The sequence below is a fragment of the Crotalus tigris genome, unplaced genomic scaffold (genome assembly GCF_016545835.1).
Source record: "Crotalus tigris isolate CLP2741 ecotype Arizona unplaced genomic scaffold, ASM1654583v1 scf7180000017765.3138416, whole genome shotgun sequence".
Taxonomy (NCBI): Eukaryota; Metazoa; Chordata; class Lepidosauria; order Squamata; family Viperidae; genus Crotalus; species Crotalus tigris.
The window spans coordinates 2,767,799-2,780,240 of record NW_024096620.1 but is presented as its reverse complement, the minus strand read 5'-3'; the positions used below and the strand labels follow the sequence as shown (position 1 = coordinate 2,780,240).

Sequence of the window (12,442 nt, the reverse complement as noted above, 5' to 3'; positions counted from 1 at the left end):
TAGAGGCTGGAGGATCATGACAGACAAGAGGGTGCAAGGCTGGGCAGCCAGTGCCATGGCTAAAAGGTGCCCCCCTATCCATGGTCCTGGAGGGCCTCTGGGCAGCCGAGAGGTCACTCGAAAGGGAGCTTCCTGGGACAGCTGGAAGGTGTCCTTTCGCTTCCTCCTGGGAACAGGAGGGCCCATCAGTCTGGAGGTCACCACGGAATCTCAGCCTCCTCAGCTACAGGGGCCCCCGGTGGACGGCTGGCGGCAGATGCCCAGGCTGGTATCGGGGAGCAGCTGCCCCTCTTGCAGGCTCCGGTTCTACTGTGGGCAGGAGGTGAATATAGGTAGTTCGTTTAGTGACCGTTCAAAGTTCGGACGGCGCTGAAAAAAGTGACTGATGACCATTTTTCACACTTACAACGTTTGCAGCATCCCCACGGTCACGTGATCAAAATTCAGACTCTTGGCAACTGACATGTACTTACGACGGTTGCAGCATCCTGGGGGTCCCATGATCCCCTTTGGCGATCATTGGAAAAGCAAAGTCCATGGGGAAGCCAGATTCACTTAACAACCGGGTTACTCACTTAACAACTGCAGTGATTTACTTAAGAAACGTGGCAAGAATGATCATAAAATGGGACAAAACATTTGTTAAGTGTCTCGCTTAGCTGTGGCAATTCTGGGCTCCCTTGTGGTCATATTGGCAGCGGGACAGCAGCCCCAGGCCAGAGAGGAAGGAGTCCAGAACAGTAACTCTTTCCTTTAAAACCCCACGGAACCCCCCTCCCCCTCCCCCCGTTCACCCACAGCCCCCCCTTCCAGAGGAGCAAGTTTCCTGCAGCTCTGTGGAAATTGGTGATGGATTTTGTTCCCGAACTCTCTGATAGTGTGTGAGCTGAAGCTGGGTGGGTGCAACCCCCAATCATGCCTGGGGCATCGGGGAAGCCCCCCTCCCTTCTTCTCTTCAAAGCCAGCCCAGAAATCTTAGAAAATGGGGGGAGGGGGCTCTTCCTGCACCCACTTCCAGATGCATAAAAGTTGAGGGGTTCAATGCAGCTCAGAAGCAAACTTAGGGCTGAGGAGGTGGGCGCCCCTCCCCCTCCCCCTCCCGGGACCTTGTCCTGAAAGGGTCCCTTCCTTTGGGCTCTCCTTGGCCGGGAACTGCCCTGTCCTGGCTCTGGCCGGTGTCCGGGGGCCTCCTGATGCCCCCCCAGGGCACTCCCGGAGGGTCAGGCCAGGCATCCTCTCCTTGGAAGGACCCCAGAGGGGGAGAGCGAGGGACGCATTCGGGATCCGCAGATGAACTCAGCCCCAGAGGAAGTTGCAGCTTTGTGGGGAGAGAAGCCCCAGTCACATTTTCCAGGCCATCCAGACAATAAACATCAAAGGCCAAGAAAGGACAGACTGCTTGTTTGCTGCATATGAAAAGCCATTTTGTCCCCCTAACAATGCCAGGATTATTGAGAACCACTTCCTCATGCCAAAAGGGGGGGGGGAACCGATTGCCTCAGACCCACTGGCCGCCTTGGGCTTCAAAGGGAGCCTTCTGCGTGTCCAGCAACCCCACAGCACGAAGGCTTTCACACACACACACATACACACACACAGAGTCTTAAAGCTGGCCAGTGTCTGCCTTGTTTACATCCCAGTTTGCTCCTCTCTGCCCCCCTGCCAGGCTGGGCGGGTTCTGCAAAGGACTAGGACGGTCAGTGGGGCCCCACACACCCCAGGCCAGCCCCCCTTCACCCCGTCAGCTTTAGCCCAGAGGCTTTATGGGGGGGGGGTCATTTGCTTCCGTCAAGCTCAGTGAATCCAGCCCATTTGGTCTCTTTCTGGTTGAAAAGCCTTGTGTGAATTCAGCAGCCAGGTTGCGTGTCTTGATTGACTCCAGCACAGGTTTGAAGGAAACCTTCTTACTGTGAGATTGAAACCCCCCCCCCCCTCAGACAAGGAGCTGCCACTTCTGAGCCAGGGCGGGGGTCTCTGAGCAAGCAGCCTTCAGTTCTTGAATCGCCTTTGTTGGGCTGGGAAGGGGCTGCCGGGCTCCTCCTGGTTCATGGGCTCTGGATTCCCCTGGCCTCCATTCTTCACAGGAAGCCCCCCCCCGTGTTCCTGGGCAGGAGAGAGCCCCCCCAGCCTCTGCTCCTGTCATGAGCAGCTGTGATGCCAAAGTCAGCGGGTGGGGGCCCCTCCTGGGACTTGCTCAGGCTGTGGGGCAGCCCCTTGGACCGGGGATCCACCTCTCCCTGCTGGTCTAGATCTCACAGGGATCTCGTCTTCACGGGAACAGTTTCCAAAGTGCAAGAAGGAGAGAGAGGGCAAAATGGGGCTTCGGTCAGGGGTAAGGAAGTGTGTGTGTGTGTGTGTGGGGGTGTCCCATGGCTACTCTTGGGAGGGGCTGCCCAGAGGAGCCTTGGGGTCTTCTGCCCGGCATTTTCCAGAGCCTCCTTCCTCAAGCAGAATTTTTTTCGGAGGGGGGGCAGCCCTAAAGAAACTCCCACACACTGCAGGTTAGGAATTCAAGAGTGGAACAGCCGCACATCTGGTTTGCCACTGGAAATATGTCTCCCAGATGTGTCCTAACAGCAAGTCAACCACTCCTCACAACTCCGGGCTTCAAGGCCTCTTCCAGGCTATAATCAAATCCGGATGTTTTTCCCATCATTTCCTCTGCTTGACGAGTGGAAACGTGAATACCATGTTCAGGGGAAGGGTGGGAGGGAGGAGGGAGGGGAGGGGAGGCTGCTCTGGAGACCCCAGGAACCCAACGCAGCAAGGAGGGAGGGGCTTCTGGGCCCACAATCCAGAATTCAGGCCAAGAGCTGAAAGAGGAGGGGGAGGCCACCAGGAGACCCTCACACTCTCTTCCGGCCTTAAAACCACTCCCAAGAAAGTCCTGAACCTGGGCCAGAATCACTTCCACTGCCCGGAGCAGGAGAGAGATGCCCCACGCAGGGGGGTCCCTCAGGACACAGGCCGAACCCCTAGAGGAGAATCTCTCAGCTCAGGGTTGACACGAGGAGTCCCTGGTGGTCGCTGAGCTTGGCTGTTTTCTGGCAGACGTTTCATGACCCAGCTAGGGTACATCATCAGAGCTAGAAGAGAGAGGGGTTTGGAGAGGAGGAGGGGGAGGGGGAGGAGGGGTCCTCGCTGCTCTCTGAGCTTGGCTGTTTTCTGGCAGACATTTCAACTAGGGAACTGTCAAGCGACCAAAGCCGGCTTGTGTTAGGACTGCCCTGCTGCTTCCAGCTTGCCTGCAGTCGTGAAGGGGGGAAGGTTTGGAACGCACAGGGGGATTCTATGGGGGGGGGCAACCGAGGTCACAGGAGGAATGTTGAGGGGACAGAGATGCTCGTCTCATAACACTTCTTCTTCTTCTTCTTCTTCTTCTTCTTCTTCTTCTTCTTCTTCTTCTTCTTCTTCTTCTTCTTCTTCTTCTTCTTCTTCTTCTTCTTCTTCTTCTTCTTCTTCTCCTTCTCCTTCTCCTTCTCCTTCTTCTTCTGGCAAACAACTCCAGCCTTTCTTCCGCCACTTAGTAATCTCGCCTTGTCCCATTCTGCCTCCGCCAGGCTAATCTGAAGATCAATGTGGGCAAAGCCCCCCCTCCAGAATCTGTTTGCCAAGCTGCAACTGTGCCAACCTGCCTGCTGAGACAAAGGAAGCGGCTGTGTCAACAGGCCCAGAGCTCAGGTAGCCGTGGGTCCAACTTCTGAGGTGATTCTGTTCCTACCGAGAGAGAGAGAGTGGTCAGTCACCTCTGTGCCCGGATTCCTTTTTTGGCCCAACTGGCCTGGTGCTGGGTGCGGAAGACGCTGGGCCTCCGAGAGAGCTTCAGCTGTGCAGGAATCAGGGAGCCACAGCGTGGAACAGTTGGAGGGGATTTTGAGGTCTTCTAGTCCAGCCCCCAGCATGGAAACTCCAGATGTGTTCGGGGGGGGGGTGTTGTCTGGGGAACTACACTGAGCCTCTTAAAGGCCCAGCAGCTTTTTGCCCCCCCCCCCCCGAGTTCAGTGTCCTGCCTTTCCTTCTCTTGACTCAGCCCTGGAGGGGACCCTGGGGAGGCTGAAGCCGAGGGTCAGTGGGAGGGGCTCACTTTCAGAGGGTCAGGCTTTGGGGGGATTCCTCAGAGGACCCCTCCCCTCTCCCCCAGCATTGGTACAGCTCCCAGTCCAGTTCTGGCTCCGGTCCAGCGGTTGCCCAGGTAAGCTTCCCCCTGGCAGTGGGCGCAAGCAGCAGAAGGGCAGCTCCCCAACCGTCGGCCATCCTTGGCACTGGATGCTACTGAGACTCAAAAAGAGGGAGGGTCCCAGAGGGGCTGGGCAGGGGGGAGTTTGGGTCGGGAGCTGACGGGACCCAGATCCTGGAGGATGTTGGGGATAATAATCTGATGGTTCCTTTGGGGCAGCCGGAAGAAGGGAAGGAGCCGGCTGAAGCTGCCCGTGGAGGCCTGGAAGGCTTTGTGCTGGTCAGCTGGTCAGCCCCCTCTCCTCCCCCACTGCCTGCTGCTCCGGACGAGGCAGCCCGACCCCCTTTTCAGCAGGATGGAAGACATGTTTGGAGCAAAGAGCCTTTATGCTCAGCTAGGCATTTGAGGGTGGGGATGGGGCAATAGAGGGCTCCTTGGCGGTACAGGAAGACCCTCACCCTATTTGCACCAGAGAGCAGAAGAGTGTCTCCTTGGGAGAGAAAGCAGAGTCATGAGTGACTCCCTCTGGGCGACCACGGACTCCCCAGGATGATAAAAAGAGGGGGGGGGCTGGGCTGTTTTTCAGAGAAATGAGTCCGGGGGGCCAGGCAGGAGGGGGAGGGGTGGGGAGCCTGATCAGGGGAGTGGGCCTGGGGTTGTGGCACCTCAGCAGGCTGTTGGGGAAGGAGAAGGACCCAGCACAGCCGAAGGGGCCCAGGTCTCCCTCGGCCACCAGCTCCGCCCGCCCTGTGTTGGTCATCGGCCCAGCCTGCCAGCTACGCAGGAATGAGACCCCCCTGAATGCCCACTCCCCTCCTCCACCCCTGGGTTCTTAGTGACTGCCTTCCTCTCTCTTTGTGCAACAGACGGCATGAGGGAGAGTGGGGTTCACACAGCACAGTGAGGAACAAAAGAATCCTAACAATGCTTCAAAATGTGGTAAGCTTGTGTGAAGGCACCTGGCAGGTCTTTGCTGGACGAGGCCTCTCCAAACTTGGCAACTTCACTTCCACAGTGTTAGAAGTAAAGTCTTCATCCTGGTTCATCCAAGCCGGGAATAAATAAGCAACATGGCGACTGCTTTGGGAAGATGGTTACAGTTTATTGAAGAAGCAGAAAGATGGTTCTTGCAGGAAAGAGCAGAGGAGAGAAGGGCAGAGCACATGGGCAAGGGGTTTTTTATACCCTCTCTAGCCTTTTGTTTGGAAGTTTCCTGTTCCTGGGGCATGAACTTTGAGGCTATTTCCTGTGTCATGTATTCTGACCTGAGCCTAGGTGTGCCTCTGTGGTATACTTGATGGTAATGGTTGAGTCCTATTATGTCCCAAAAGCCATATCCTGCTTCCCTGGTGATGGAGCTAATAACTCCTAGAGTTTGGGTGGGGGATGCAGATTTTAAGTCCCTTTGTCTTTTTGAGTTCCCTGGCTCCAGCCTTCCTGATGGTTTTACATCTGCATTTGTATAGGGCTGGCTCCTGCTTGGGGCAAAGAAATTTTTGGCCAGGATTGGTTTCTGGTTTTCAAAATCCTTTTGAGAAAAAATATATTTTTCTGCCCTTTTAATATTTCCTTCTCTGGGCTAACCTCCCTCAATACAGCAAAGCCGGCTGGGGAATTCTGGGAATTGAAGTCCACAAATACCTTAAAGCTGCCAGGTCCGGAGACCCCCTGACCTGGATCGTCAGGGATGAGAACGCCCCAGGAGGTCCTAAGTGGGCCCAAAGCCGCCTTCTCCAGCCCATGAAAAAGATCCAGAAGGAATCCCTCCGACCCGGCAAGGAAGGCTGGGGGGGGGGTCTCTCTATGGGGCAGGGGGAGAAACCAAGCCTGGCAAGAAGAGTGCATTGCTCAGATTGCCCCTGCCCCAGAGACCCGGCTGCAGCCTTTCTTGACAGGAACTGTCCAGACCCCCCTCCCTTTTCCCTCCTGGGGTCCGGGGTGGCCCAGAAGGGCTCACTCAGGGATCGAGGGCCTGCTGCTAAAGGCCGGGCTCCCGGTTCCTCTGAAGGCTTTGGATGAGGCATCCTGGAGTGATGCAGTCTGGGGGAAAATCCCTTCCAAACCTCAGAAGCCCCCAGAGGCAGATAAGGACCCTCCAAGATCCCCTCCCCTTTTCTTCCCGTCCTACTTGGGCCTCTGTCTCGTTTTTTTCCTGCTTCTACCTTCCTCCAAGGGAACAGCTGGAAATCTGAAGAATGAGACTCACTCTGATCTCAGGAAACCTCAAACCCTCCTCCAGACCGACCCATCTAGGAAAACTTTGCAGCCAGATGTTCCCAGAGTTTGCAGGGAGGTGAGGAACATCTGGTGAGATGATGTGAAATGGCTGTCCTCCAGGCTCTGGACTCCAGGAAAAAACATAAATCGACTTGGCTCTTGGCCTGCTGACTGTGTGTGTGTGTGTGTGTGTGTGTGTGTGTGTGTGTGTGTGTGTACACACGGCTTCCTGTCCTCTCCCGTCCCTGCCGAAGAGGGGAAAGGAGGCCGGACGGTGTGGCCTCAACAGCCCAGGAAAGGGGGCTGTGCCCCAGAGAGAGAGACTACCTTGTGGGGCTGCCAGCTGGTGTTCCTCACCCTCCCTCTTCATGTACAGGTAGTTCTCAACTTACGACCACAATTGAACCCAAATTTACTGTTGTTAAGTGAGACAGTTAAGTGAGTCTTGCCCCACTTCATGACCGTTCTTCATAATAATAATAATAATAATAATAATAATAATAATAATAATAATAATAATAATAATAATAATAATAAAGTTGGAAGGGACCTTGGAGGTCTTCTAGTCCAGCCCCCTGTTCAGGCAGGAAACCCCATACCATTTCAGACAAATGGCTGTCCAGTCTCTTCTTAAAGACTTCCACTGTTGGAACAGTCACAGCTTCTGGAGACAGGTTGTTTCACTGGTTAATTGTTCTGTCAGGAAGTTTCTCCTTAGTTCCAGGTTGCTTCTCTCCTTGATTAGTTTCCATCTTGCCACACTTGTTAAGTGACTCACTACAGTTGTTAAGTTAGCGACACAAGTGAATCCGGCTTCCCCATTGGCTTCGCTTGTGGGAAGCTGGCAAAGGGGATTCTGTCAGCCTGGGACGCTGAGGCCATCGTAAGTCTGAGTGAGGGGTCCTTGGTGCTGTCTGTGCTTGGTGGTTTTTCTTGCAGGTGTTTCATTCCCCGTCTCCTTTGCAAACACGAGCCAGTCTGCCCAGTGTCTGAATTTTGATCAGGTGATCACAGAGATGCTACAGCAGTCATGAGTGTGAAAAACGTCTGTAAGTCGCTTTTTTCAGGGCCCTCATAACTTCAAACAAAGTTGAGGACTACCTGAACTGGAGTCCTGGCAGACACCCCTCTTTCCCAAAAAGCAGCCTGCCAGCTGATAAATCATTGGCAACTGGAGTTCAGGAAGCTTGTGATTCAGCTTCCGTCAGCTGAAAAGGAGCAGCGGGGAGACCAAGCAGCCGTTGTCCAGTTCAATAGAAGAACCTCATTCTTTGAGCTTTGTTTGCAGAACAAACCTGTCAGAAACCTGTCAGTCAAGGAGGCTGCACCTCTGTTCCGGTTCCTGCAGGTGAAGGAACAGCAGCCGTCCTCCCCAAAGGCGGAGGGAGAGACGGAGACGGATGAGGGTCACCCGGCCCCTTCCCAGGCCCAGCTGCTGATTTCGTGTCCAATTGATTTTCCTGGGCCACGGCACCCACTGCCCCACTGAAGACCCACCCGCCACTGGGGCTGCCCTATGCATCAGGTCCAAACTGGGGAGGAGACACGCCCCCCCCCAAGACCAGGGTCTGGCTTCCTTTGTTCCACAGTTCAGTCAGGGGAGGTGTCCCCTTGGACAAGCCCAGGTGATGCTGTGCACACCTGTGGGTGGTTGAGGGAACACTGGACAGGAGCAGGGGAGCCAGGGGGGTCTTCATTTGCCCCCCACCCCATGGAGAAAGGCCCAAAGGAAAGAATGAAGGATGGAGTGGGCCTTCCTTTCTTTTTCATCCAGATTTTAGGGCACTGTGCCAAGTGGGGGTTGTGAGGGATTTTGAGATTAGCACCTCTGGATTATGCATGGATTATTTTGGCTGTTTACAGAGAGGTAAATGAAGGGGTGGGAGGGGCATCAAAGGAGGAGGGACAGCTTTGGGTCTTTGCCCCCCCCCCCAGCACAACACAACTGAGAAAGGCTGGGCTCTTTCTGTCTGCGGAGAGCCAGCCCAGCTGCAGTGAAAAAAAAAGCACCCCGGAATCTGGCAGGCCCCACAGAAGCGGGAGCCCTAACTTTAGTCACTTCGTAAAAATGTAGGGAGGGTCTGTGGACTGTACCCCATTGCCTTCTGCGCCCTTCCTCGGAAGGCATCAGCCTCAGAGTGGTCAAAAAAGTCAAGATGGCGGCCGCAAAGTTGGGAGTGAAGCTCCTGCTTTTATGGGTGACGCCCAGAAAAACCGGCTCCTGGGCCGCGATCCGGACTTTTCTGTCCTCTCCCCCGGGCGTCCCTGGCCAGAGGACCGCCGCTCTCCCCCTCCTTCAGCACCGCAGAGGCCACCTGGGGCAGGGGCTGTGAGGGGGGGCGGGGAGGGGGCTTCCCTGGACGGCTGGAAGGAAGCGGGCCAGGAGGGCCACCTTTCAGCCTCCGCCCCGCCCTCCGCCAGGAATGAAATAATGAAGGAAACCCAGCAGATGTTTGGCCCGTTTGATCTCCGGTTGAATAGGAACAAAGGAGCCCGAAGCCTCGGAGTCTGGAAAAGCAGTTAAGAAAAAGCGGAGCAGCAAAAGGAAGGGGGAAAACGACGGATTCAGCGGGAAAGGAAAGGAGCCAGCCGGAAGGTGCGCTTCCCGCTTTGATCTCCCGGCGGCGGAGGGCTGGGGGGGGAGGGGGCTGGGGGAGGGCCTGCCGCCCCCCCTTGTGGGAACTGGGAGAGCCCCCAGGCGCCTCTCTTCAAAGCGGAGCGCGGCCGGGACCCTCGCCCTCTTCCCACGCGCCCTGGGCTGGCCTTGGGCGCAGACCTTTAGGGAGTCCCGCAGCCTCGGAGCCCGGGGCCTGCCCGCCCCTCCCCGCCGGCCCGTCCAGGAGGCCGAGGACCCTGACAACGCGGGTCCCCCCCCCGGACTGCCCCAGCGCTTCCCGCGGCAGAGGGGCGCCGGTCAGGGGAGGCTTTCCCGGGTCGGGCCAGGAGGAGCCCCGGGTGCGCGACGGCCATCCTCGGAGGGGCGCGGGGGACCCTCTCCTGCCGGGATCCTGGGCAGGGAGGGCGGGGTCAGCTAGCCGGCGGCATCCCGGCGGAGGGGGGAACCCCCCCTTTCCTGCCCCTCCGGCTCGGCGGGCTCCGGCAGCGGCCGGTCACCAACCGGCGGGCTGCCGGGCACCTCGCGGGCACCGGGTGGGGGCGGAGGGATTCACACGGAGCTCGTGTGCCGCAAGGGAGGGCCAAGGCGTGGGAGGCCGGGAAGCTGACCGGCTCCCTCCCCCAGCCTCCCCATCCACGGCCCACCGCAGGTGTCTGGCCACCACCAGCCGTCCTCCTTGGCATAGGTCTGGCTCCATCCCCCTCAGTCAGGGGTAGCCATTCTGCCACTCGGATGACACAGCCCATCATCCCCAGAACTGACCTGGCCCTTTTGCACAGGAGAAGCCGGGGGTCCACTCAGGAGCCCCTCCAACAGCCCTACTGGGGTCGCCAGCATTGCCCTTCGGGCTCCCACGGGACCCTGGAGCTGGGAGACCCAGGAACAGCTCCTGCTTAGGGAGGGAGCTGGTGTGTGTGTTTGTGTGTTGTTGAACTTTCAGGGTGCGCCATTTCAGCCAGGCCCCCCCCCCATTGCAGCCAGCAGGAAAGTCTGCCTTGGGTCAGCAAACTCCGCGGTTCTGCTTTCCAAAGAGAAACCTCCCGGAGCCAAACTCCGCCCCCCCCCACCATTTCAATGCTTCTGCAGCAGCCTCTGCCCACAAACCAAGCCCAGCAGGATTCTGTTGCTGCCCCTCCCCCCTCCCCAGGCCCCTTCAGAGAGTCAATATTGACCAGGCCCCTCCCCATCCAAGCAGCCAGGACAGGCCTCCCCAGGAACAGGAAGCAATCAATGGGGGGGGGGGCAGCGTTAAGGGGTGGGGATTGTTGCTGAGCTAAAGGGGGCTGCTGCCCTGGACCGCCTGAGGGCCAGACCTTAGAGGCAGCAACAGGCTCCCCTCTTCTTTCTTTTGCATCATAAGCAGATGGGGGAGGGGCGGGTTCTCTTCCATGAAGCCCCTGAGACCTCCTGCTGGGCCAGAACACCCTCAGCAGGGTGGCATTGGACAGGACAAGCTCCTGGGAAGATTTGCACCTGGCGCCTTTGGAGCAGAAACACCACGGGCGGATCCATGCAAGGACCCCTCAGAAATCATTAATCAATCAGAATAAACCTGGAAGGGATCTTGGAGGTCTTCTAGTCCAACCCCCTGCTCAAGCAGGAGACTGGCCTACACCATTCCAGACAAATGGCTGTCCAATGTTGTCTTATAAACCTCCAGTGTCGGAGCACCCGCAACTTCTAAAGGCAACTTCTGTTCCACTGCTTGATAGTCCTCACTGTTAGGAAGTTTCTCCTTAATTCTAGGTTGCTTCTCTCCTTGGTTTCCACTCGTCCTTCCTTCGGTTGCTTTGGAAAATAATGTTGCCTCAGTTTTCATTGTCTCAACGCCCCCTCCCCCCCACGCACTGTCTAGGACCTGAGATCTGTCCTGTGTTACCAGTAGTTGTGTCTGTGTTTGTGCAGGTAGGAGAATCTGTTTGAAGGACAAAGGAGAACCAGAATCCAGAATCTACCCCCAGAGCAAGCAGGGGATTATGGTATTGGCTGGCATGGACAGGCTTGAAGCACTTTAGAGACGCACCCTAAAGGGGGGAACCCCGGAAGCTTCGGCTGGTGGCCAAAGACCAGCGTGGCTGCTTCCTCTCTGAGCGAACCCAGCAATCAAAGGGAAAAGATCCGAGGGATTAAATCACTGAATTAACAGCTCTGTATCATCCTGTTTCAGTCATTTCGTCCTGCAGGAGTGAACATCCTCTAAAGCAGTGTTTCTCAACCTTGACCATTTTAAGGCATGTGGACTTCAACTCCCAGAATTCCACAGCCAGCAATGCTGGCTGTGGAATTCTGGGAGTTGAAGTCCACATGCCTTAAAATGGTCAAGGTTGAGAAACACTGCTCTAAAGACCCTTTCCAGCATCTCTCCCCATCTGTGCCGTTCTTTTATTTCGCTTTTATCCACCTGTCACTGTTTTATGCGGAGGAAGAGAGGCAGCTCCTGTCTCGGGTGTCAGAAAGCCGGATAAAGGAAGGGAGGAACAAATGACTGAAAGGCTGCGGGTGTCATTGCTCAGCAGAAGTGGTGGCCCTTCCTGGGCCAGGAGAGGCAATGTGTGTGTTTGTGTGGGGGAGGCAGAGTGGCTGGCTGGGAGAAACGGTCCAGGCCTTCCCAGGCTCATGAAAGCAGCCACTCTCCAAGCAGCCCTGGAATCTCACCCACAGACAAATATTATTTTGGGATTTCCCCCTCTTCTGGCAAGGAGAGGCTTCCGGCAGCAGTAACCATAACCAGAGCAGAAACTTTCAGAGACTGGGAAGGAGCCCCAACTTTGCCCCCAGAAGCAGCTGTGCTTCCCCAGCCACACTGCAGAGCCCTGGCAGATCTGCTTGCTCTGTGGCCCTTCATTGCTTGGAGGAGGGAGTGTGGCAACAGAGCCCCCTCCTCCCCTGCAGGCAGATGCAGACCCCCCTCCCCTTCATTAGCTGAACATCTGGATTCCAGCCAGCCTGGAAAGCCCGTTTTTGCCACGGGGAGAGGCACACTGGCGGATGGGCCTCTCATGGGGGTGCACTTACCCTCATGGTTTTGCCCCCCCCAGCATCCCATCTGCCTGGATCCACCAAGAAGAGGATCCCCTGGCTCTCTCTCTGGGGGAGAAGAGGCACCACTTCACACAGCCCCCCCCCTCCCGGGTTACTCACATCAGCTGCTGCCAAGTAGTGGCCGCCAGCTGGCTTTGCCTCTGAGGAAGGGGCTCCAAGGGGGCTCCTTGATTGATTGGGCCTTTCAGGCAGCAGAGAGAATTCTCTCCCCCCCCCCCAACCAGAATGAAGCTGTAAAGGCATGCAAGCAGTGCCTGGAGGAGGAGAGGACAAGGGGAGCCCCAACAGCCCAAAGGGGTCCCTCTGGTATGGGTTAATCAGCCCCTGCCTGGCTGGGCACCCCCCCCCCAGCTCTGCACCTCCCCTGTAGGAAGGCCAGCCTGCTCCTC

At 56.8% G+C, this 12,442-nt stretch overlaps 1 long non-coding RNA gene across 1 annotated transcript; it reads left to right on the top strand.

Moving 5' to 3' along the window:
* Positions 1-8,558: 8,558 nt before the first annotated feature.
* LOC120307118 lies at positions 8,559-11,156 on the top strand. The gene is made up of 2 exons (XR_005556451.1): positions 8,559-8,990; positions 10,917-11,156. It is a non-coding gene; the product is annotated as an uncharacterized LOC120307118 (long non-coding RNA).
* Positions 11,157-12,442: the final 1,286 nt, after the last annotated feature.